At 41.5% G+C, this 25,221-nt stretch overlaps 2 long non-coding RNA genes across 3 annotated transcripts; one reads left to right on the forward strand and one right to left on the reverse strand.

Annotated features, from left to right (window-relative positions):
• The first annotated feature begins 2,551 nt into the window (after positions 1-2,551).
• Positions 2,552-9,926, forward strand: LOC147378433 (uncharacterized). Its single transcript, XR_015152296.1, has 2 exons — positions 2,552-6,311; positions 7,543-9,926. It is a non-coding gene; the product is annotated as an uncharacterized LOC147378433 (long non-coding RNA).
• Positions 9,927-17,214: 7,288 nt separating this feature from the next.
• On the reverse strand, positions 17,215-24,959 carry LOC147378434 (uncharacterized). Of its 2 annotated transcripts, XR_015152300.1 has the most exons (3): positions 24,678-24,923; positions 21,754-21,925; positions 17,215-17,733 (listed from the first exon to the last, which is right to left on the reverse strand). It is a non-coding gene; the product is annotated as an uncharacterized LOC147378434 (long non-coding RNA). The 2 variants fall into 2 exon arrangements; XR_015152299.1 differs by lacking the exon at positions 17,215-17,733 and having other exon boundaries at positions 20,809-21,925; positions 24,678-24,959.
• Positions 24,960-25,221: the final 262 nt, after the last annotated feature.

Here is a 25,221-nt window from a genome sequence, read left to right on the forward strand (position 1 = left end):
AACGTGATCTAGTCTCTCCATCTTCCTTCTAAGCTCACCTCCTTAACCTTTTACCTATATCAAGCGACTGGCATTTCTAAGCATTGCTGTCCTCTCCTTTACTTCCAGATCTTCAAACATGATGCTCCCTCTGCCTGGTATTCCATTTCCCTTGTTTTTCATCTGGCTAAATTCCAGTCACCCTCCCAGATTCCAGTACCATTCCCTCTAAGAGGCCTTGACCACCACTTGTCCAAGTGAAGTGCTTTGCCTCTCTGCTCCCAGGGAACTTTGTGCTTACATCTTTTTAACAAAGCATTTGTCACTGAGTAATGTAATTATCGCAGAGAAGGCAATGGCACCCCACTCCAGTACTCTTGCCTGGAAAATCCCATGTACGGAGGAGCCTGGTAGGCTGCAATTCATGGGGTCGCTAAGAGTCGGGCACGACAGAGCAACTTCACTTTCACGCATCGGAGAAGGAAATGGCAACCCACTCCAGTATTCTTGCCTGGAGAATCCCAGGGACGGGGGAGCCTGGTGGGCTGCCGTCTATGGGGTCGCACAGAGTCAGACATGACTGAAGCGACTTAGCATAGCAATGTAATTATCGAATATAATAATTGTGTGTGTGAGTTCATGCTCAGTCGTGTCCGACTCTTTGTGGCCCTATGGACTGTATCCCGCCAGGCTTCTCTGTCCATGGGATTTTCCAGGCAAGAATACTGGAATGGGAAGCCATTTCCTCCTCCAGGGGATCTTCCTGACCCAGGGATCAAACCTGTGATTCCTACATTGCAGGAGCAATCTTTACTGCTGATTTATGGATTTATGGACCCTATTTTACATGTTGGATGTTCCTTTAAGTTCTTTACTTGTATTAGCTCATTTAGTCTCATAAAAATCCTATGAAACAGGTACTGTTATCATCCTCATGTTGCAGATGGAAGACATGGAGGAATAGAGAACTATTAACAAATATTTTTCTCAGTATCACATAGCCAGCATTTGAACCCAAGAGGTCTGACTACAGACTCCATATGATTATCCAATCTACATTTAAAAAAATATTTTAAAAGATTTTTTTATGTAGATCATTTTTAAAATTTTTATTGAATTTGTTACAATATTCCTTCTATTTTATATTTTTGTGCTTTTTTTTTCCTCCTGCCAAAGACATGTGGGGTATTAGTTTTCTGACCAGGGATTGAACCTGTACCACCCTGCATTGGATGGCAAAGTCAATCACTGGATGGCAGGGAAGTCCCAACCGTGCATTTTTGTATCCAATAATCTCCAAGGATTTTGTCTGTGTTGTTCACTGGTGTACTCCCAGGGCTTAGAATAAAGTCTGGCATGTAATCAGTTCAGTTAAATAGCTCAGTCATATCCGACTCTCTGCTACCCCATAGACTGCAGCACACCAGGCTTCTTTGTCCATCACCAACTCCCGGAGCTTACTCAAACTCATGTCCATCAAGTTGGTGATGCCATCCAACCATCTCATCCTCTGTCACCCTCTTATCCTCCCACCTTCAATCCTTCCCATAATTAGGGTCTTTTCCAATGATTTAGTTCTTCACATTAGGTGGCCAAAGTATTGGAGTTTCAGCATCAATACTTCCAATGAATATTCAGGACTGATTTCCTTTAGGATGTACTTGTTGGCTCTCCTTGCAGTCCAAGGGACTCTCAAGAGTCTTCTCCAACACCACAGTTCAAAAGCATCAATTCTTCGGCACTCGGCTTTCCTCATAATCTAACTCTCACATCCATACATACTACTGGAAAAACCATAGCTTTGACTAGGTGGATCTTTGCTGACAAAATAATGTCTCTGCTTTTTAATATGCTGTCTAGGTTGGTCATAGCTTTTCTTCCAAGGAGCAAGCTTCTTTTAATTTCATGGCAGCAGTCACCATCTACAGTGATTTTGGAGCCCCCCAAAATAAAGTTTCCATTGTTTCCCCATCTATTTGCCATGAAATGATGTGACTGGATGCCATGATCTTAGTCTTCTGAATGTTGAGTTTTAAGCCAACTTTTTCCCTCTCCTCTTTCACCCTCATGAAGAAGCTCTTTAATTCTTCTTGGCTTTCTGCCATAGGGGTGGTGTCATCTGCATATCTGAGGTTATTGATATTTCTCCCAGCATTCTGGATTCCAGCTTGTGTTTTATCCAACCCAGCATTTCACATTATGTATTCTGCATATAAGTTAAATAAACAGGGTGATAATATACAGCCTTGACGTACTCCTTTCCTGATTCAGAACGAGTCTGCTGTTCCATGTCCAGTTCTAACTGTTGCTTCTCGACCTGCATACTGATTTCTCAGGAGGCAGGTCAGGTGGTCTGGTATTCCTATCTTTTGAAGAATTTTCCACAGTTTGTTGTGACCCACACAGTCAAAGACTTTGGCGTAGTCAATAAAGCAGAAGTAGATAGTTTCCTGGAACTCTCTTGTTTCTTTGATGATCCAACAGATGTTGGCAATTTGATCTCTGGTTCCTCTGCCTTTTCTAAATCCAGCTTGAGCATCTGGTAGTTCACAGTTCACAAACTGTTGAGGCCTGGCTTGGAGAATTTAGAGCATTACTTTGCTAGCATATGAGATGAGTACAGTTGTGCTGTAGTTTGAACATTCTTTGGCATTGCCTTTCTTTGGGATCGGAATGAAAACTGACCTTTTTCAGTGCTGTGGCCACTGCTGAGTTTTCCAAATACGCTGGCATATTGAGTGCAGCACTTACACAGCATCATCTTTCAGGATTTGAAATAGCTCAACTGGAGTTCCATCACCTCCACTAGCTTTGTTCATAGTGATGCTTCCTAAGGCCCACTGGACTTCACATTCCAGGATATCTGGCTCAAGGTGAGTGATCACACCATCATGATTATCTGGGTCATGAAGATCTTTTTTGTACAATTCTTCCATGTATTCTTGCCACCTCTTCTTAATATCTTCTTCTTCTGTTAAGTCCATACCATTTCTGTCTTTTATTGAGCCCATCTTAGCATAAATGTTCCCTTGGTATCTCTAATTTTCTTGAAGAGATCTCTAGTCTTTCCCATTCTATTGTTTTCCTCTATTTCTTTGCACTGATCACTGAGGAAGGCTTTCTTATATCTCCTTGCTATTCTTTGGAACTCTGCATTCAGATGGGTATATCCTTCCTTTTTTCCTTCCTCTTTCACTTCTCTTCTTTTCTCAGCTATTTGTGAGGCCTCCTCAGACAACCATTTTGCCTTTTTGCATTTCTTTTTCTTGGGGATGGTCTTGATCACTGCCTCCTGTACAATGTCATGAACCTCTGTTCATAGTTCTTCAGGCACTCTATCAGATCTAATCCCTTGAATCTATTTGTCACTTCACTGTATAATCATAAGGGATTTGATTTAGGTCATACCTGAATGGTCTAGTGCTTTTTCCTACTTTCTTCAATTTAAGTCTGAATGTGGCAATAAGGAGTTCATGGTCTGAGCCACGGTCAGCTTCCAGTCTTGTTTTTACTGACTGGATAGAGCTTCTCCATCTTTGGCTGCAAAGAATATAATCCATCTGATTTCAGTGTTGACCATCTGGTGGTGTCCATGTGGAGAGTCTTCTCTTGTTGGAAGAGGTGCATTCTCTTGGCAAAATTCTATTAGCCTTTGCCCTGATTCATTTTGTACTCCAAGTCCAAACTTGCCTGTTACTCCAGGTGTTTCTTGATTTCCTACTTTTGCATTCCAGTCCCCTGTAATGAAAAGGACATCTTTTTTGGGTGTTAGTTTTAGAAGGTCTTGTAGGTGTTCTTAGAACCATTCAACTTCAGCTTCTTCATCATTACTGGTTGGGGCATAAACTTGGATTACTGTGATATTGAATGGTTTGCCTTGGAAATGAATAAAGATCATTCTGTCATTTCTGAGATTGCATCCAAGGACTGCATTTCAGACTCTTTGTTGACTATGAGGGCTACTCCCTTTCTTCTAAGGGATTCTTGCCCACAGTAGTTGATATAATGGTCATCTGAGTTAAATTCACCCATTCCAGTCCATTTTAGTTTGCTGATTCCTAAAATGTCAATGTTTACACTTGCCATCTTTTGTTTGACCACTTTCAATTTGCTTTGATTCATGGACCTAACATTTCCAGTTCCTATGCAATAGTGTTCTTTACAGCATCAGACTTTACTTCCATCACCAGTCATATCCACAACTGGGTGTTGTTTTTGCTTTGGCTCCGTCTCTTCGTTCTTTCTGAAGTTATTTCTCCGCTAATCTCCGGTAGCATATTGGGCACCTACCAACCTGAGGAGTTCATCTTTCAGTGTCCTATCTTTTTGCCTTTTCATACTATTCATGGGGTTCTCAAGGCAAGAATAATAAAGTGTTTTGCCATTCCCTTCTCCTGTGGACCACATTCTGTCAGAACTCTCCTCCATGACCCATCTGTCTTGGGTGGTTCTATATGGTATGGCTCATAGTTTCATTGAGTTATACAAGGCTGTGGTTCATGTGATCAGATTGGTTAGTTTTCTGTGATTGTGGTTTTCATTCTGTCTGCCCTCTAAGGATAATGATAAGAGGCTTATGGAAGCTTCCTGATGGCAGAAACTGACTGAGGGGGAAACTGGGTCTTTTTGTGTTGGGCCGGGCCATGCTCATAAATCTTTAATCCAATTTTCTGTTGATGGGTGGGGCTGTATTCCCTCCCTGTTGTCTGACCTGAGGCCAAACTGTGCTGGAGATAATGAAGATAATAGCTACCTCCTTCAACAAGTCCCTGGCACACTGCCTCACTCAGTGCCCCGGACCCTGCAGCAGGCCATCACCAATCGACTCCTCTGCAAGAGACTCCTGGACACTCACGGGCAAATCTGGGTCAGTCTCTTGAGGGGACACTGTCCCTTTCTCCTGTGTCCTGGTGTGCACAAGGTTTTGTTTGGGCCAAGAGCCTGTTTCCCCAGTACTGTGTAAGTTCTGGTGGCTTTCTGGTGGGGTTAATGGCGACCTCCTCCAAGAGGGCTTATGTCATATGCAGGTCGGCTGCACCCAGAGCCCCTGCCCCTGTGGCATGCCACTGCTGATCCATAGCTCCACAGGAGACACCCAAACAATCAAAAGCAGGTCTGGCCTAGTCTTTCTGGAGAAGGAAATGGCAACCCACTCCAGTACTCTTGCCTGGAAAATTCCATGGACTGAGAGGCTCCTCAGAGCCTGGTGGGCTACAGTCCATGGGGTTGCAAAGAGTTGGACATGACTGAGCGACATGGCATCTCCTTGTGTGCACAATGTTTTGTTTGAGCCCTCTGAGCATCTCTGGTGACATGGGGTTTGATTCTAAACTCAATTTATCCCCTCCTACTATCTTCCTGGGGCTTCTCCTTTGCCCTTGGACATGTGGTATCTTTTTGGTGGGATCCAACATTCTCCTGTCGATGGTTTTTCAGCAGTGAGTTGTAATTTTGGAGTTCTCACAGAAGAAGATGATCGAATGTCCTCCTACTCCACCATTTTCCAGTAAGGATTGGCATGTAATAGCTGTTCACATAGTGTTTACAGATTTATTGAATGAGTAAATGCTAATACATTTGTGTCTCTTCCTACTAAGGGCTGGGGAGAAGGTTTTATTCCATGTATTCCCAATAACTAGCCTGGTACATGGCATGTAAAATCGATAAACTTGTCTCTCTCTATAGCTTCACTGTCTCTCTGAGTTCCAAGATTCCACTTCTCCTCTGTGCTCTTTTTGAGACCTTGCATCCACCCTGCCACGCCATAGCCCACTTTGCTGCATGTGAATTTTCAGCCTGTAGGAAAAAATCTGGCCAGCTGCTGCTCGACAGCTGGAAAAACAGAGCCATGCTGGAGGCAAACAGTTTTGTATCTCAGGGCAGCAGGGAGGAGAACCTCCTGCCTCATGTGGGCATGTGGGTGGAGAGCTGAGTCACTGAGTTCTTCGAATTCCTTGGAAAAAGATAACTCAAAGGAATATTACACAACACAGAGAAATAGGAGAGAATAAGCAGAAATTAAAAAAAGACCTAAATGTTGAAAAATATGAATTCCAAGGCTAAAAAATAGTTGCAGTCAAATTTGGAGAGAAGTAAGCTGGAGTCTGTATTCCAGTGCCCTGAGCAACCTCCAAACTCCAGTTTGAAAGCTTTTGAGCAGATGTTCCCAGGTGTCACAGAGAAGAGCATGCAATAGGGCTAGACTGACCTCTGTAAGGCTGAGATATGGGGAAAGGGACAGCTAGAGGAATGACAGGTGAAACTTCTGCAAAACATGATAAAAGAATATCCTGGGATATCCTGAGTGCTCTGGGATTCCACTGAGCTGGAAGGTAGGTGACAAGTATTGATAGTGTTTTCTGGGTTGTTGTTGTTGTTTAGTCGCTAAGTCTTGTCCAGCTCTTTGCAACTCCATAGACTGTAGCCTGCCAGGCTCCTCTGTCCATGGGATTTCCCAGGGAAGAATCCTGGAGTGGGTTGCCATTTCCTTCTCTAGGGGATTTTCCCAACCCAGGGATCAAACCCATGTCTCCTGCATGGCAGGTAGATTCTTTACCGCTGAGCCACCAGGGAAACCCTTGTTTCCTGGGTAGTAGGTGTATTTTACATTTTTTCCTCTAAATGCCAATTGATTTTTTTAAAATGTGTTGCAGAATTTTTCTAGAAACTTTTAAAACTGGATGGAATGAGGGTGGTGAACTGGTCAGACTTTCATAGTCATGCCACCAAAAAATCCAAGACAATTTTCATGTCTTAATCTCTGGCTCATTTGGTAGTTATTACATGGGAGACATGTTGATACAGCGAGAGAAAGGGCAAGGACTTACTCAGGCTATACCTCTTTGTCTTTTTTGAGCAGCACTTTGGTGCCTTAGATGGTAAAAAAAATCTGCCTGCAATACAGGAGACCCAGGTTCAATCCCTGGGTCAGGAAGATCCCCTGGAGAAGGGAAAAGCTACCTACACCAGTATTCTTGCCTGGAGAATTCCATGGACAGAGGAGCCTAGCAGGCTACAGTCAATGGGGTGGCAAAGAGTCAGACATGACTGAGTGACTAACACACCTGCAGGCTGTATTGTAAGCCTGATGTAAGAAAATACAGAAGATATGAAAGGGCCACTGGTAGGCTCCAATGAGAGTGAGTTTATCATTAGTGCTTGTTGCTAGCATTATTTTCTTAATTTTCCATCTAAGACTTTGGAGGTATTGCCTCATGGGGAAAACTGACTAAGGTAGATCCCAAAGTCAGTGGAACTTACAATTAATATGAAGACACTGCATGGGTTTCCCAGATGGGCTCCCTGGCTAAAAAGGGATTGTGAGAAGTGTTTTATCCAAGTTTGTTCCACAGCCGGTGTTTGAGCTCTTGAGAAAGGGGGTGGTATAAGTGTAACTGAAATATTTAATGTCCCAAGAGAGGAGGGGAATTGTAAGAGAAGATGTATTCTCTAATTCTTGTGTGTATAGTTCATCTTTTCTGCCCGAGAAGAATATACACCCTTTATAAGCAGAGACTATGTCTTCACATTTGTTTTTATAACCTTTCTTTTTCTTTCTCTTAGTTTTCAGGAACTAAGAAGGCACATACGGATAAAACAGACCCAGAAATTCAAGTTACTTGTGTTGCTAAACATGTGTAGAGTTTCATATAAATACAATTCATAAAATTATATTTGGCAAGATTTGATACAATTGTCAAGAGTTTCTATCCAATGACTTTGTGCAGCACCTGGTATATCACACATAGTGGCAAAATACAGCAACCCTTGGCCCTGCAGAGACCTTCACTTTGTACATGGAATCTCCTTCCTGGATCTCCGACACTCAGAGGCATAGGGTGCCTCTTGCTCTAGCCGTGATGACCTGCTGTCCTCTCCAGATCCAGTTTTTTTTAACAGAGGAGTGGCCTAGGCATTCTTATTTATGAAGGGAGTGAAATAAAGCAGCCTGGACTAACCAGGTTCTCTGATTAAAGTTCATGTTTTCTCAAGAAGAGCCTCTGTTTTTCCCTACACTTCTCTATGAAGTCATTGCTGGTAGAAAATTTTCAGTAGCTTTCTCTTCTCTATTGTTTTGAAAGGCATAATTGCTAAGAGATCATTTATGTTTAGCAACTACCCTTTGAAGTTTCAGCCAAACACAGAATTTACTGTAAAACAAGTCAGTCTTCATCATAAAGTTAACTCAAACATATACAAAATCAGATTTCTGGACCTCTCATCCACTGAATTTTTTTTATGAGTAGTTGATTTTTATGTATGGGTGAGATGGTGTGATATTCACCTAGAGCCAAACATCCTGGAATGTGAAGTCAAGTGGGCCTTAGAAAGCATCACTATGAACAAAGCTAGTGGAGGTGATGGAATTCCAGTTGAGATATTTCAAGTCCTCAAAGATGATGCTGTGAAAGTGCTGCACTCAATATGCCAGCATATTTGGAAAACTCAGCAGTGGCCACAGGACTGGAAAAGGTCAGTTTTCATTCCAATCCCAAAGAAAGGCAATGCCAAAGAATGTTCAAACTACCACACAATTGCACTCATTCACACACTAGTAAAGTAATGCTCAAAATTCTCCAAGCCAGGCTTCAGCAGTATGCGAACCGGAACTTCCAGATGTTCAAGCTGATTTTAGAAAAGGCAGAGGAACCAGAGACCAAATTGCCAACATCCGCTGGATCATGGAAAAAGCAAGAGAGTTCCAGAAAAAACATCTATTTCTGCTTTATTGACCATGCCAAAGTCTTTGACTGTGTGGATCACAATAAACTGTGGAAAATTCTGAAAGAGATGGGAATACCAGACCACCTGACCTGCCTCTTGAGAAACCTAGAAACCTACATGCAGGTCAGGAAGCAACAGTCAGAACTGGACATGGAACAACAGACTGGTTCCAAATAGGAAAAGGAGTACATCAAGGCTGTATATTGTCACCCTGCTTATTTAACTTCTATGCAGAGTACATCATGAGAAACACTGGACTGGAAGAAGCACAAGCTGGAATCATGATTGCCTGGAGAAATATCAATAACCTCAGATATGCAGATGATACCACCCTTATGGCCAAGAATGAAGAGGAACTAAAAAGCCTCTTGATGAAAGTGAAAGAGGAGAGTGAAAAAGTAGGCTTAAAGCTCAATATTCAGAAAACGAAGATCTGGTCCCATCACTTCATGGGAAATAGATGGGGAAACAGTGGAAACAGTGTCAGACTTTATTTTTGGGGGCTCCAAAATCACTGCAGATGGTGATTGCAATCATGAAATTAGAAGACGCTTACTCTTTGGAAGGAAAGCTATGACCAACCTAGATAGCATATTAAAAAGCAGATATATCACTTTGCCAAAAAAGGTCCATCTAGTCAAGGCTATGGTTTTTCCACTGGTCATGTATGGATGTGAGAGTTGGACTGTGAAGAAGGCTGAGCGCCAAAGAATTGATACTTTTGAACTGTGGTATTGGAGAAGACTCTTGAGAGTCCCTTGGACTGCAAGGAGATCCAACCAGTCCATCCTAAAGGAGATCAGTCCTGGGTGTTCTTTGGAAGGACTGATGCTAAAGCTGAAACTCCAATACTTCGGCCACCTCACGGGAAGAATTGACTCATTGGAAAAGACCCTGATGCTGGAAGGGATTGGGGGCAGGAGGAGAAGGGGCCGACAGAGGATGAGATGTTTGGATGGCATCACCAACTCGATGGACATGAGTTTGATTGAACTTTGGGAGTTGGTGATGGACAGGGAGGCCTGGAGTGCTGTGATTCATGGGTTCACAAACAGTTGGACATGACTGAGTGACTGAACTGGACTGAACTGAGCTATTATATTTTTAGGTATTGGTTAATGGACTATATGGTATATGAACAGTACTTCCTTAAAGGAAGTATTCATTTACTGATTGGGTTAAGGACTTCTCTTGTGACTCAGTGATAAAGAATCTGCCTGCAATGCAGGAGACATGAGTTCAATTCCTGGGCTTGGAAAATCTCCTGGAGAAGGCAGTGGCAACCCACTCCAGAGTTCTTGCCTGGGAAATCTCATGGATAGGGGAGCCTGGAGGGCTACAGTGCATAGGGTTGCAAAAGAGTCAGACAGTACTTAGCAACTGAACAACAACAAAACCATTGCTAATTCCTCCTGATAGTGAAATGGATGAGAAAATCTGTATGGGAAGATTTAATTTGAACCATATGATATTGACCTTGACCATTTTTGATCTACATAATTATGGTTTCACATAGTACAACTTAATATGTCCAGAATTTATTCATAAAACAATTCATTCTATACTGCTACTGCTACTAAGTCGCTTCAGTCGTGTCCGACTCTGTGCGACCCCATAGACGGCAGCCCATGAGGCTTCCCCGTCCCTGGGACTCTCCAGGCAAGAACACTGGAGTGGGTTGCCATTTCCTTCTCCAATGCATGACAGTGAAAAGTGGAAGTGAAGTCGCTCTGTCGTGTCCGACCCTAGGCGACCCCATGGACTGCAGCCTTCCAGGCTCCTCTGCCATGGGATTCTCCAAGCAAGAGTACCGGAGTGGGGTGCCGTTGCCTTCTCCAATGTTCTAATAGTAACACAGTATACTTCAAAAAATTTTTTAAATCTCCAAAATTCAAAAGTTGTTTTAAGTACAGTTGCAAAACAGGAACATGATACCATAATTCCATAAGATAATAAACCAGTAGCTGATGAAAGAAGATCCAATTATGTTATTTTATACCCAGTAATTAAATATGAGCCTTATAATTATAAAAAATATATTGGTTTACTATTAGCTAGCCCTTAAGTCAATAACATTTTGTGAAGCAACTCGTTATTATGTTCTTTGAGTCAGAGGTGAATGGTGTTGAGGAGGTTTGGGAAATCTCCCTTTATCTCACTAAAGACTATGTATTAAAAAAAAAAGAAAGCTTCATTTTTAAAAAACTACTTTGTACTGAATACAGTGTGCTAATATACAGTGTTAATCAAATAGAAAAATTAATAATAATTTTAATGAACTATAATAATGGGAATTTCAAGAAATAGATGAAGCATTTTGGGTTTGAAAGTTTGACTAATGTTCAAAAGTAAACTCCCTCACTTATATTTTAGTCCCTGTACAGTGAGAATTCACAACTCCAAATTATGCAAAAGAGATAATGCTCTTCTTCAGAGTGTGTGCATCCAATAAACAGTCTTAATGAAGGAGATAATGAGTATCTGATGGTATGGTGCAGCACAAACATAAGGAGGAAACCAAAAAGCTCACTAATTGTGGAGTAAATCTTTTTATATGGAAAACAAGAAAATGTTCCGCAATTATAGAATGACTGCACCTTGACTAGAGAGGAAAGAATTGCTCCTTTCCTATTATAGGAAGTTAGGTTAAGACCTCTAGCCCCTTCAAAGATAAACACCTTAAAATACTTGAGGCCTTCTTTATTAGAGATATTCCCTCTGGATGCTGCAGTTTAAGATTTTTAAAGGAGGAGTTATACTTTAGAGCTTCTGAGAAGTCTCCACTTTGATCCATTGGGAGTTTTCATTAATACTGGTTTCCTGTGGAGTTCTCTGTGATAGGATTTCACCTGCATTAATTCTTGGGCTTCCCTTGAGGCTCAGCTAATAAAGAATCTGCCTGCAATGTGGGAGACAAAGAGTCGGACACGACTAAGCGGCATTCACTTTCACTTTCCCCTCAGTTGTCCTGAGAAATTTAGCAAAACGTCATGGACAGCCCACAGGGTGCTCTCCCTCCCTCCCCAAGAGTGCTTGTTCCCAGTTCCCAGGCCAGTCAGAGCACAGGCCACCACCCCTTCTCTTAGTGGTCCCCCGACTCCAGGCTCCCTGCCCTCCCCATCTGCCTCTCCTTCTTTAGTTCTCTAAACAGCTCAGGGAAGTTAAAGTGAAAGTCGCTCAGTCCTGTCCAACTGTTTGCGACCTTGTGGGCTATACAGTCCATGGAATTCTCCAGGCCAGAATACTGGAGTAGGTAGCCTTTCCCTTCTCCAGGGGATCTTCCCAACCCAGGGATTGAACTCAGGTCTCCCGCATTGCGAGCGAATTCTTTGCCAGCAGAACCACCAGGGAAACCCAGCTCAGGGAGATTATATTCAAATGCAGTATTGATCCTTTCATTTCCCTTCCCCTTCTTTCCTGCCACCTTCTCTGCTGCTGCTACTACTGCTTCTAAGTCGCTTCAGTCGTGTCCAGTTCTGTGCGACCCCATAGACGGCAACCCACCAGGCTCCCCTGTTTCTGGGATTCTCCAGGCAAGAACACTGGAGTGGGTTGCCATTTCCTTCTCCAATGCATGAAACTGAAAAGTGAAAGTGAAGTCGCTCAGTCATGTCTGACTCTTTGCGACCCCACGGACGGCAGCCTACCAGGCTCCTCCGTCCATAGGATTTTCCAGGCAAGGGTACTGGAGTGGGGTGCCATTCCCAACCTCTGGTTGTTCAGTACTGTTTTCTGGGAGCTCTCTCCCCAGCAGCATCCCCCATGTCCTGCATTACCAGAAGTTAGATTAAGACCACTAGCCCCTTCAAAGATTAAATACCTTACAATGCTTGATAACCTGGGTTAGCCCTCCTTGTTTGTTCAGTTCAATCATTCAGTTGTGTCCAACTCTTTGCAACCCCATGGACTGCAGCACGCCAGGCCTCCCTGTCCGTCACCAACTCCTGGAGTTTACTCAAACTCATGTCCATTGAGGAGAAGGCAATGGAAACCCACTCCAGTACTCTCGCCTGGAGAAGCCCAGGGATGGCGGAGCCTGGTGGACTGCCGTCTATGGGGTCGCACAGAGTCGGACATGACTGAAGCGACTTGGCAGCAGCAGCAGCATGTCCATTGAGTCGGTGATGCCATCCAACCATCTCATCCTCTGTCGTACCCTTCTCTCACCTTCAATCTTTCCCAGCATCAGGGTCTTTTCAAATGAGTCAGCTCTTCGCATCAAGTGGCCAAAGTATTGGAGTTTCAGCTTCAGTTTGAAATTCCTCATTTGTCGTCCGTGTTTAAATGCTGCTTTCTCTAAGTTGCCTTCCCAGATCCGCCAAATGTGAATCCCCCTGGCATATCTGTTCCCCTCTCCCTGTAGCAGTGACTTCTCTATATTACCACTGCCTCTCTGCTTTTCTGAACTTTTCATAGTCTGCGAACTCCTTAAGGACAGGACCCCTTGTCTGTCTTGTTCACCATTGTATTCCCAGGGCCTAGGACAGTACCTGGCTCAGAGAAGACACTGACTGTATACTTATAGAATAAATGGATGAAACAGACAGATGGGCAGTCAGATTCACAATGGTGCTTTGGGTAGAGCTCCTGTCTTTGAGGAGCTTGGAGTATGTAGTATTTTCTGTACATTGAAAGAGGATGTGGAATGACAAAAAAAAAAAACAAACAAACATACTTTTTAAAGAGATTTGGATTTATATCCCAGCATTATGATTTACTAGTCCTGTGAATTTGGGCAGTTTATCCAACCTTCTTGAAATTTAACATATGAATCAGTATAGCAATAAATGACAACTACTTCATTGGGTTCTTATAGGTAACAACATAGGAGACATTAAACAAGTACCATAATAGACACAGGATAATGCTGGCTTCCTTTTTCTCCCAACATATAGCACAGCTTCCATTTAACATAAATCTCTACTCAACTTTCCAGTGGACTCAAGATGATCTTCCCTCATGGGTATGATGACAAATTCACATGATTAAAAAAAAATTATATTGGGTAAAGGTAAGAGAGCTTTGGAGATGGCAATGGCACCCCACTCCAGTATTATTGCCTGGAAAATCCCATGGACAGAGGAGCCTTGTAGGCTGAAGTCCATGGGGTCATGAAGAGTCAGACACGACTGAGCGACTTCACTTTCACTTTTCACTTTGATGCATTGGAGAAGGAAATGGCAACCCACTCCAGTGTTCTTGCCTGGAGAATCCCAGGGACAGTGGAGCCTCGTGGGCTGCCATCTGTGGGGTTGCACAGAGTCGGACACAACTGAAGCGACTTAGTAGTAGTAGGAGGAGAGCTTTATATTTATTAAAAACATTATTAAAAACATTTAAAAATAAAAACATTTATTAAAAACATTATATTTATTAAAAAGTATAACACATTAAGAGGATATGTCTATATAAAGAGTTTATAAATGTTTAAAACACTATGTGTCAAACATCCTATCCTAATGTACAGGATAAGTAAATGTAATATTAGATTTTGATGGGTAGAGCTCAGTTTTAAGGTATGGGGGCTAAAATTTTAACCAGCTATGCAAGTTTATAGTGCATTATTTTTAATATTGTTTGTAACAGAATAAACTCCAAAAACACAATTTTAAATGTAAGTTATAAAGTGCAATGGCATTATGTTTTTATACTTGTAATGATGACATAAATTTCAGATAAAAATTTTTTTGTAAATAATAATAGTAATTATTCATTTTACTTGACTGTGTAATGATTTAAGAGATATGCAGAGAAAAGATTTTTAATTCCTTCATTGTTATTACTTTTTCAGTGAAAATGTATTATACTCGAAACTAGTTCACAACAGAAAGTACTGAGATAGCCTTATTTCCACAAAATTTACAACCCAAGGGCTAGTTTTGTATGTTTTCTTCTTCGGTTGGATTGTAGCTGATCATGGCCAAGTGTTTTGATGCTGTTGGTTTGGCTCTTAAATGAAACTGGATCCTGACAACAAAGTTCAAGAATTATTGTCGGCTTCTCTGCATAACTTAGAAGCATTTCCAAAGGCATATGTACTATTGCCCTGGCAGACATATATACACGAGTACAGTATAACACCTCCAGCCTCCATGCTTGGCAAGTTAATGTGGATGTTCATTTTTATAGCCGCTAACTTATTAGCTGTGGATTACATTGTCACTCTGTGTGTTACATTTCCAAGCATAAGAAGTGTGAGTGAGTTCTAAGACATGTGAAATGAAGGATCAACTTGCAAAAGCTGGTCTTGAAGGCATCAGAGAGTAGGGATAAAGATTTCATCATGCCGTTCATAGAGCTTGCCAATTCCTTGATTGACAGCTCTCTGTATGGCAAGTCTTGAGGGATTGGGTATTTAAATCTTAATTACAAAAAAGTGTTATAGAATACTAAAAATCATTCAAGGAAACTGGAAAGCTTATAATGTAGCATCCCTCTATTAATCTCTTATACAGAATAAATTTGATTGACAAGATCCATACAAATAGTGTAAAGGAATTTAGGAAATCAGTACAAAACTGAAGGGAAAATTTTAAACTATGTGCCATAAATGTGTCCTAGTTTATAAATTAAAATTGTCCCACAATTATATACACAAAAATAAAACAGATTAAAATGAGATTTATTATAAGATATCATCCTAACTGGCTTAAAGAACTAAAATCTCACTAACAAGATTCAAACAAACAAAAATACAATACAAATAGCTGCTTTACTCAGGGAAAAAAATCACAAAACTTATTTTAGGGAAAAAAATGGATTTCAAAAAATAGAAATAAACTAATAACTAGAGAAAAAAATTTTAAAATAACAATTGGGGAATATTCAAGAATACAAGTAATGTTCTCGGTGTTTTCAACCATGTCATTTTCTTACTAATTCATCAATTCAATAAATACTTATTAATAGATTGTTGTTGTTTAATCACTAAGTCGTGTCCATGTCTTTGCGACCCCGTGTACTTGTAGCCTACTAGGCTCCTCTATCCATGGGATTTCCCAGGCAAGAATAATGGAGTGGGTTTCTATTTTCTTCTCCAAGGGGTCAAACTCAGGTCTCCTGTTTTGCAGGCAGACACTTTACTGTTTGAGCTACTAGGGAAGTCCTCGTAGCTTTTGCCAAGCAAAGAGCATATGGAGATATTAATGGCAGGGTGAGTCCAAAAGGAAAGCAATCATGAAAAAGGTCATAGCGTAGAATGTCGTTCAAGAATAAATTAAAAAACCTGGATATCTTCTGTTCCCTTGCCCCCATATTCAATCTCCACCTTGTACTTTCCCTGGGGAGGCTGATCTGAGTGGGCTATATCAATGGGTTCTTTTACCCTTTGGCTTCTGGTTAGGCTCAACCAATGGGGACCCAGGCAGCAGATTGGAGGAAGAGATAGCTGAGGTGAGGTATCGAACCCCCCTTCTCCTTCCACGTGGGGCTGCTTGCATCTGTCAGCCAGTCATAGCTGCTTTCAAGAAACGTCCTCGAATTATTCTTTCGACTGTGCTGTCTGTTTCCTGCCAGACCCTACTGACACACTGTGGGAACACAGAGGACAGAACTCTGGGGAATCCAGAAAGACTTTCACAGAAGTGGCACTGAGGATGCGTCTTTTAGGGAGAGGGGGCGTTCCTAAAGAGATGGGGGAGAACTTCAAGGTGGCTAGAACATAAAGTAAATGGATAAAGGGAAGACAGAAATCAGGATACTTTTGGAGTGGATACTTGTGTTTCCTATAGAGGTATTTGGACTCAATCCAAAGGCAACAGGTTAACGGTGGGTTATTAAGCAGAAGACTGCTGCTGCTAAGTCGCTTCAGTCATGTCTGACTCTGTGAGACCCCAGAGACGGCAGCCCACCAGGCTCCCCCGCCCCTGGGATTTTCCAGGCAAGAACACTAGAGTGGGTTGCCATTTCCTTCTCCAATGCATGAAAGTGAAAAGTGAAAGTGAAGTCGCTGAGTCTTGTCCGACTCTTAGTGACCCCATGGACTGCAGCCTACCAGGCTCCTCCGTCCATGGGATTTTCCAGGCAAGAGTGCTGGAGTGGGGTGCCATTGCCTTCTCCGTAAGCAGAAGACAGTATTTCCCAAATCTGATTATTCCATGCATCCTTTAATAGCAATCTTTTTTGAAGACTTTTTCAAGATTGACATGTATTTTTATTATGATAGATATCCTATATGTATAAGCTTTGGCTAATTACATATAAATTCTTTTTGCTTATAATTTTTATACAACTAAACCAAAATTGATTGATACAATAAAAACAAAACCATATGAATTCTAAAGTTCACATTCTCATTAACATGAAGGAGTATGTTTTGCTAAAATTAATTCATGAAAAAAATTAATGTCTTTAATCATGAGATCTCAGCATGCCTATAATACCTCATGTTTTAAGATAATTCAATTCTTCCACTTCTTTCTGTTGCTCAAACTATTGCATATCTTTCATCTATATCACATGCTATGAAGTCGTTTGACCTCCATTTTCTATAAGTTTCCCTCAAAACTTAGCTGCTTAAATAGTCATTTTATTATGCTGATAGATTCTGTGAGTCAGGAATTCAGACTGAGCTGGGAATGGCTTCTCTTTTCTCCAGGATACCTGGGGCTCAGCTGAGAAGACTCAAGGGCTGGCGATAACTCAACATCTTCACTCTGGTGATTGATGCTACCTCTGGGCTGGGACCTCAGCTGGGCAGTTGACTGGAGCTTCAGTACGTGCCTTTGCAGGTAGACTCAGCTTCCGCGATGCGTGGAACCCAGGGCAGTCATATCATTGGCAGAACTCAGTGGTAGCTCCCATTTCTTACATGGCAGCTCAGAGCTCCCAAGTGTCCCAGCTCACAAAGCAGAGCTTGCTTCACATGTTCTTTTCTGGCTTCAGCAGTCACACAAGATAATTTCCTCTGTATTCTACTGGTTACAGTGAGACCGCAGGTCTATCTAGATTCAGGTAGTGGAGGCATAAGACCCCATGTCATAATGGGAGGAGTGTTGAAGAATTTTCAACCACATTTGAAAACTATCACAGCTGTGAGAATAACACAAGAAACCAACATGGAACATTAAAAAGGCATCTTTAAATGGTAGTCATCTGGATAATCCAGAGTATGCTTATTCATAGAATAATAATTAAGTTTTTTTCCTTAGGCTCTAAAATTAGCAATTAAGTTCCAAACACCACAAATAGGTGGTATCTCTCATTTTGGAGGGCATACTATTAGGCATTAGATACACCGATTACGACTAAAGAAATGGCCAAAGGCTTTGTTTCCTCCTTTCTCATGGAACACAGAGTGTCATGAGGTCCCCATGGAAAAACACGCAGCACTTGTTCCTCTGCCACTATTCTGAGTGCTCAGCACAGCCAAGGTGGCACCCTGCCATCTGTACATGTACCTGTCTACTGCACCAGCCAGATGCAGACGACCCATCCTTGACAAAGTGCCAATATTGAGCACCATTCATGTTTTTATAGGAAATATCAATATCAGATTTGCTAAGGGAAGAAATGCCATTTAGATTAGTTTATAATTTCAGCTGTTGGAAATGTTTGATTAGTTGCAAATAAATGAATTAAGTTTTTCTGTTGTCAGATCTCAAGAATGTGAAGAGATAATCATTTCAAAGTCTTATTCAGAGCTAAGGAGGAGTGAGGAAGACTAGGGGACGACTGCTTATGAATATGGGGTTTCTTTGTGAGCTGATGAAAATGTTTTAAAATTTTAGATTGTACTTATGGTTGCACAGTTCATCAATATATTAAAAGCCATTGAATTACATAATTTAGATGATTAAATTATATGGCAATGTGAGTGATATCTCAATAAAGATGTTATTCAGGCATAAATCATCTATGAGGTTAGAAGTCAGATAAGATTTTCCTCTATTTTATTATGCTGATAGATTCTGGGAGTCAGAAATCCAGACTGAGTTGAGAATGGCTTCTCTTTTCTGCTGTAAGTGACTAGGAGGAAACACAAGGTGGACCCTGATGTTGGATTTTTATCTGGCTTTTGGCTGCATGGATGTTGCACTGTATGAAAATCTATCAGGCATTCTTCTGTGTATATATATTATACTTTAATAAATTTTACTTTCAAAAAATCATACAAAAGGGGATCTCCTAGTGGCTCAGTGGTAAAGAACCCGCCTGTCAATGCAGGAGACACGAGTTTAAGCCCTGGTCCAGGAAGATCCCACATGCCGAGGAACAACTAGGCCCATGCGCCACAACTATTAAGCACGTGCTCTAGAGGCTGGGAGCCACAGCTACTGAGCCCACGTGCCCATGTGCCACAGCTACTGAAGTCCATGTGTCCTAGGGCCCATCTTACTCAACAGGAGAAGCTACTGCAATGAGAAGCCCGTGCACGGCAACTGGAGTGTAGCCCCTGCTCACTGCAACTAGAGAACAGCCCACACAGCAACGAAGGCCCGGCACAGCCAAAAATAAATAAAGCAGCCACCATGGCTGTTTTCAAGCTTACCAGCAGATTAACATTCTGCTCACAAAATTTCTAAAAATTTAACAATTGCAGCAGATAACGGGATAAAGAGATGGGAATAAGTCTAGCTGGATCGGATCTCCTATCCCCAGAATCAAATGGTGATGTGGGCCCTCCAACAAGAACACACTATGCCCCAAAGTGAACTTCACTCTGCCCCCGTAAAGAGCATCAGTTGGATTCCTGCTATACTGAGGGAGTGAATAAGTAACCAGTGTAGCCAAGAGAGAATCACAACAGCATCTCAAGTAGTCCCCAGTCATCCCTTTCCATAACTCTTTTTCCCCCACTCACCTATACTTGCCAGAGAAGAGGCAATAATCAGGGCACTCTTGTGCCCTACAGATTTCAAGCCATAAAAGGTCAAGCAGCATGAGCTAGGAGTGGGGGGGAGGGAGCTCTATGAGAATAAAGTTTTAGCTGGATTAAAATGAACTAGCTTAGAAATTATCTGAAAGTGACTGAAAGATGGGTTTGTGTGCATGCATACTAAGCTACTTCAGTTGTGTCCAACTCTTTTAGTCTCTATGGGCTGTAGCCCACAAGGCTCCTCTGTCCATGGGATTATCCAGGCAAGAACACTGGAGTGGGTTGCTGTACCCTCCTCTAGGGGATCTTCCCAACCCAGGGATCGAACCAGCATCTCTTGTGTCTCCTGCATTGGCAGGTGTGTTCTTTACCATTAACGCCACCTGGGAAACCTGAAAGGAGGGTTTATCCTGGTATGAATGAATGTGGCAATTGGAGAAATGAATAAAACTGTTTCCAGTACAAATTTGTGTCAGGTTTAAGCTATCTGAGAAGTCAATTATGTTCATTAAATAATTTGAAATTTATCATTGAAATAAAAACTAAAAAAAATTAATCTTTTGTATAACTCACAGAAAGATACTTTATGAATAGACTAAATTGGAAGGATGAGTTAGGAAATTATTAAATGTTAGAATTCAAAGTTGATGACCTGATCTAAGGATAATTTGACCTTGGATGAAGACTGAGGCCGGATTCAAGAGGCAGTTACCTGATTGGGTAGCCAGTTTTTTATGGTGGGCAAGAAACAAAAGATATCAAGATTGATTCTTATTTTCAGCTTAGAGGTCTAAATATAGTTTCACGGTTTTGGAACTAAGAGTTTTTAAAACTGGCATGAATTTAGAAAACATTATTTTACATGTATGTATGTTGAAGTTGGAAGAGTCCTCTTTGAATAATAAACTAAGATAAAGATGATGAATATATCATAGTGCTAACATTTATTAAGATTCATGCTAATAATTTTGTTTTGCTTGTTTTAGAGCTTTATATAAGTGGTATCATATTCAGTTTGGTCTTCTGGGACTTAATTATTCTACTCATTATGTTTCTAAGATTTCTCCATGCTCATTGTGTATTGCTATAGTTCATTCATTTCCACCAAATGAATATTTTATGTGGTGAGTCTTTCATAATTCACTTATCTATTCTTCGTTTGATGGGTGTTTCTGTTGCTTTCAGTTTTGTGTTGTGACCATGTGTGCTATCATGTACATTCTCCTGGCGCACATGCCAGGGATACAATGCAAAAGAGGACAGAGTATTCAAAATGTTTCAATTCTTAAGTTGTGGTGAACTTTTTTATTTTATGATTATGATTTATTATTTACATGTATATGTATATCCTTTTGTATGCATCAAATATTACACTTTAAAAGAATAAAATAGGACTATGGATAATATAAGTAGAAACAAGGAATAGGGAATGTTGGTTTAGAGAGGGAAGAACTGCAATTTTATCTATTTATTTTTGACTGGACTGGGTCTTCACCGATGCGTGGGGTTTTCTCTAGTTGCGGCACGTGGAGGTTACTCTCTAGCTGTGCTTGGGTTTCTCGCTGCGGCTTCTCTCATTGTGGAACATGGGCCCTAGGGTGTTCGGCTTCAGTATTTGCAGTATATGGGTTCAGTAGTTGTGGTTCAGACTCAGCACAGGCTCAATAGCTGTGGGGCACGGGCTTAGCTGCTCCTCGGCAGGTGGGATCTTCCTGGACCGGGAATCGAACCTGTGTCTCCTGCATTGGCAGGTGGATTCTTCACCACTGAGCCACCAGGGAAGCTTAGAGCTGTAATTTGGAATGGGGAGGTCGGAGAAGGCTCACTCGAAGGGGCCATCTGGGCAAAACGTGAGGGAGGTGAGAAAGTGGCCATGAGGAGATCTGGGGAAAGAGTGTTAAAATACAGAACTCATGTCAAAAAGTGAAAAAACACTAACAGCTATTAAAGGAATCTTCAGGGAGGAGCGAGAGGCATAGCATCAGTTACAATGGCTGTTTCCATCTTGCCTTTTGCATTTCTCCCCTTGCTGTCCAGTTAAAGCAGCTGCCACTACAGGATTTTACAGCATCTAGAAACAGGTTTCTTCAGCTAGCTTTGCCACAACGGGGAAAATCCCCTTTCTTCTTAGCTTTTGGAAACACACACACATGGCTTTTCGGGAACACTTGAACATAGAAATGGATCCAGTTACAAAACACAGTCAAGTTGTTCGGTAGCAAGTAAAACATCACCTTATCTGGCTTCAGTATCAATTCCGTACTGCATGTCAAACCTGTTTGGCAAATGCACACGTTACTCCTTTGAATCTTTGAGTTGTCTCCTGTTCCGATTTCTAATCCTCTTCCTTTGCCATCAGACTTCACTCTCTTCAGGACTGGGTCAAATAGCTAAAATGTGGGCCCCCTGCGTAGATAAACAGGTTCTTAGTAAGTTTACAGAGACCTTTCAAAGAAGGTATCTTTGCCACAAAAACATCAGAAATGTATCCGGGCTTTTTCTCCACATCTCCTCATATCACTTGCCCTGGTAAAGATGTTTTTACACTCAGTTTACTATACTGTAGGGTTTTCAGTAAGCCTTAGAGGAAATGAGTTTTTAAAATAAACTTTAAAGGAGTTACTACAATCCATAATGGCTCCCAAAAAATAAAAGTCAAACAGTAATTTTCCATAAAACTGAAAGTGATGCAGTTTTGTTTCCTTATAGATGTTGAAAATGTCCTCATTATTCTCTTATAGCAATAAATCATGATTCAATTGATAGTAAGATGTGGGAACCTTCATGCAGCTCAAAGGCATAATGAGGAGCCCATGTATTTGTTGGTGGTGGAAAAATATTTTTAGCAACAAAGCACCTGCTATGGCAAATACAATCAGTGTATTAATGAAAAATAAACTGTATATAATGTTTTTCAGGCCACAACAACCTGGGAGAGGATGACCAAGTTGTGTCCTACCCAGCAGGATTTCCGTGACCCTTAAGCTTCTGTCCCCCAGCTCTCAAGCTGATTCTTTGCCGTGAAATCTGGGGATCTTGGGTTTTCCTTGGCAGCCATGGCAGCCACAGTTGAGGTACTGGTACAGTTCACGACAACAAAAGATTTGGAATATTACACAAGCCTGTTACACTGCTTGGTAAAGCAGCAGTAGTATTTGAGAAGATTGACTTCTATTTTGAAAGAAGTTCTACTGTGGGCAAAATGCTATCAAACAGGATTGCATGCTACAAAGAATTTCTTTGTAAAGGGAAGAGACAATCAACGAGGCAATGTTCATTGTTTTCTTATTTTTAGAAATTGCCGCAGCCACCCTAACCTTTAGCAACCACCACCTTGGTCATTCAGCAGCCATCAACATCGAAGCAAGACCCTCCACCAACAAAAGGCTTACAACTCGCTGAAGGCTTAGATGATGGTTATTATTTTTTAGCAACAAAGTAATTTTTAACCAAGGCATTACATTGCTTTATTAGCCATAGTGCTATTGAATACTTAATAGACCACAGTATAAGGTAAAGATAACTCCTATGCACTGGGAAGCCAAAAAAATGCACATGGGAAATTCTCTTTACTGAAATGGTCTGGAACCAAACCGCATTATCTCTGAGATATACCTGTAGATTGGAGAACTTCCAACCATGAGAGAAGGGGGATGAGATTGGGAGCGGATAGTTGCCTCTAACTCCTTCTGCTCTTTGGGTCCTGCTGGAATGTCTGGTGGTGCTAAACAAATGCTGCCTTAAATGGGATGATCTTTCAGCCCCAGGATTTTTACTCACTCACTTTGCACATTGATCACCTTAGTCTAAATTATATGACAGGAATAAATGACCCACAAATAAACATGCTGTTCTTTCTTGCTCAGGTTACATGTGCATTGTGCATCATCTGGGGCTCAAATCTGAGTATTTGATCAATGACCCAGCAGTTACCTGGGGCATGCAGGCTATGCCAGGAAAAAGAGAGTGGAAGAATTGCTTTAAAGCTTGTGTTGGAAATCGGCACCTGGCCTTCGGGTTTCCCAGGTGCCGCATTGGTGAAGAATCCTCCTGCCAATGCAGGGGAAGCAAGAGATGCAAGTTTGATCCCTGGGTTGGGAAGATCCCCTGGAGTAGGAAATGGCAACCCACTCCAGTATTCTTGCATGAAGAATTCCATGGACAGAGGAGCCTGCTGGGCTACAGTCCATGAAGTCACAAAGAGTGGAACACAACTAACACAGCTCTTATTAGTCGACACTTTTACTACTTTACTTTCCTCAAGCAGATCATCACAGCATTAAGCCTGAGGTCAAAGATGTGACAACATCTAATCCTACAAGTGGTGCCAGGCAGCCAATATTGGAGAACAAAAAACACAACTTGACATATTACATGAACTTGAGCAAGACATTTTATCTCTCTGAGCCTCAACTTTGTCTTGTATATAGGGGATGGTAATAATATTCACCCTCAGGGTTATTTAGAGGTAAGATGAAGTAATGCATTCAAGCGGCAGGTAAATGTGAGAGTGGAAAGGATTTAATTGCTGCCCCAAGCATGCTCTTTCTCAGATATCATCTCCAAAAAGTTATGCAATTTTTCCCTCTTCAATTTTTCATTCCAAACAGAAAATAAAAATTACGTTTCAATAAAGTTATCTGCATATGTAAAAAGGTGTCTTGTTAACACTGACATTTTTCCTTCATTGTTATACTTTGAAAATAGTGGTGTGATTTAGCAATTAGAGTATGAATCTTCCTACAGCTTTTAATTCCTTATCCCCCTCCTCCTAAAGAGAGGTTAGGCTGTGCCTGCTTGTTATTTCCTCCTCCTGTTGCCCAACAGGTAAGTGGAATGTGGGTTGCAGAATTTGAGAATGAGGACAGGCAGCTAGAGCCTCGGGGTCTGGAGGAAAGGAGGGGGCGGAGTGGTTAGAGGCTTCCCTCTAATCATCAGACATTCCTTTCATCAGAAAGGGTAGATATTTCTCTCTTGGGGCTGGGATTCTGGAGACTTCATGTAGGGGGCTGTTTCTCTCAGGGATTTTAGGAAAGGCAAATGCAGAATGTACAGATTTGACTTTAAATTAGTTTAGATTATGTTTGGCTGCAAGCAAGAAAAACTTCTAAACAATAATAGCTTACATAAGATAGAAGATTGTTCCTCGATCACTTACAAAGTCCAAATGCAGGTAGTATTTCACCGTCATGGAAGTTCCAGACCATCAAGGACTTGCGATCCTTTTCCTGTTCCATTAACCTTAGCGTGCTCTCCCATGGTCCAAAATAGATGTTTCAGTTCCAGCCAAATCATCTGTATTATTGCCAGCATAAAGGAAGAAGGGGCACAGAGGGCCTGCAGACATTCTTTAAGGAAATTGCTTAGTCGCTTGACCACACCTGGGAATCGTCTGATTTTATTCAAGATGTACATGTCTAATTAAGGAAAGGAAAACACCCATTGGAGGGGAGGAATAGCAGACATCCCATACCGAAAGAGAAGGTAATTTTAAGGTGGTGTTGTGGACTGTGTAGTTCAATGTTTTTAACAGTCCTTGAGATGTGAAGTGAAGAATCTGAGTTATTTTGAAATAAAACCTTGGTTTCTGTACTAAATGTCATTGTCTCTGACCTAGATTTGAGGCTGAGCCACATGAGCTATGGCTCAGTGCTCATCTGGCCACCACATTCACCACTAAGTCTGTGATTCTGGTTACCATG

The sequence above is a fragment of the Bos grunniens genome, chromosome 2 (genome assembly GCF_055505025.1).
Source record: "Bos grunniens cultivar Pamir isolate PY7600 chromosome 2, Bosgru_T2T1.0, whole genome shotgun sequence".
Taxonomy (NCBI): Eukaryota; Metazoa; Chordata; class Mammalia; order Artiodactyla; family Bovidae; genus Bos; species Bos grunniens.